Genomic DNA, 1,045 nt, shown 5'->3' with positions numbered 1-1,045 from the left:
GTCCCCAACCTTCCATGCAGATCCTGCATGAACCAGCTAGTGGGAGTATTTGCAGACATCTTTAACCTCTCTTTATTGTGAGGTGAAGTTCTCTGTCGCTTCAAGAACTCCATTATTATCCCGGTGCCAAAAAAAATCAGGCAACGTGCCTTGATGACTACCACCCAGGCTCTGACATCTATCATTATGAAGTGCTTCAAGATGTTAGTAATGGCACACACCAACTCCAGTCTTCCAGACTGTCTTGATCTGCTACAATTCACCTATCATCTCAATATGTCCATGGCAGATGTCATCTCCCAGTCTCTATACTTATGCTTGTAACATCTGGATAACAAGGACACCTATGTCAGACTCCTATTTATTGAGTCTAGTGCCGCCCTCAACATCATAACTTCAACAAAATGAATTTCCAGACTCTGAGACGCAGGACTCTGCTCCCCACTCTGCAATTGGATCCTCAACTTCCTGACCCACATATTGCGAACAATAAGAATAGGAGATAACACTTCCTCCACAATAATCCTCAACACCGGTGCCCTGCGAGGCTGCATACTCAGCCCCTCACTATACTCCTTTTACATTCCTAACTCTGTGGCCAAATTCAGTCTAACTCCATTTAAAAATTGCTGACGACACCATCACAGTGGGTCAGATCTCAATCAACGACGAGACAGAGTATAAAAAGGAGATAGACAGCTTAGTGGTGTAAAGACAACAATCTCTGTCTCAATGTCAGCAAAATGAACGAGCTGGTCATCGGCTTCAAGAAGTAGAGTGGAGGACACATTCCTGTCTGTACCAATGGTGCTAAGGTGGAGGTGGCTGAGAACTTCAAGTTCCTAGGAGTAAATATTACCAATGATCAAACTGGGCCAGCCACATTGATGCTACAGTTAAGAAAGCACACTGATTCCTCTACCTCCTCAGAAGGCTAAGGAAACTCGACTTGTCCACAATGACTCTTACCAATTTTTATAGGTGAACCATAGAAAGCATCCTATCCAGATGCACCAAAGCTTGTTATGGGAACTGAAGAACAAAA

This window comes from Rhincodon typus, chromosome 1 (genome assembly GCF_021869965.1).
Source record: "Rhincodon typus isolate 14 chromosome 1, sRhiTyp1.1, whole genome shotgun sequence".
NCBI classification, from domain to species: Eukaryota; Metazoa; Chordata; class Chondrichthyes; order Orectolobiformes; family Rhincodontidae; genus Rhincodon; species Rhincodon typus.
The sequence above is the reverse complement of the archived record's forward strand: the minus strand, read 5'-3'. Positions refer to the sequence as shown.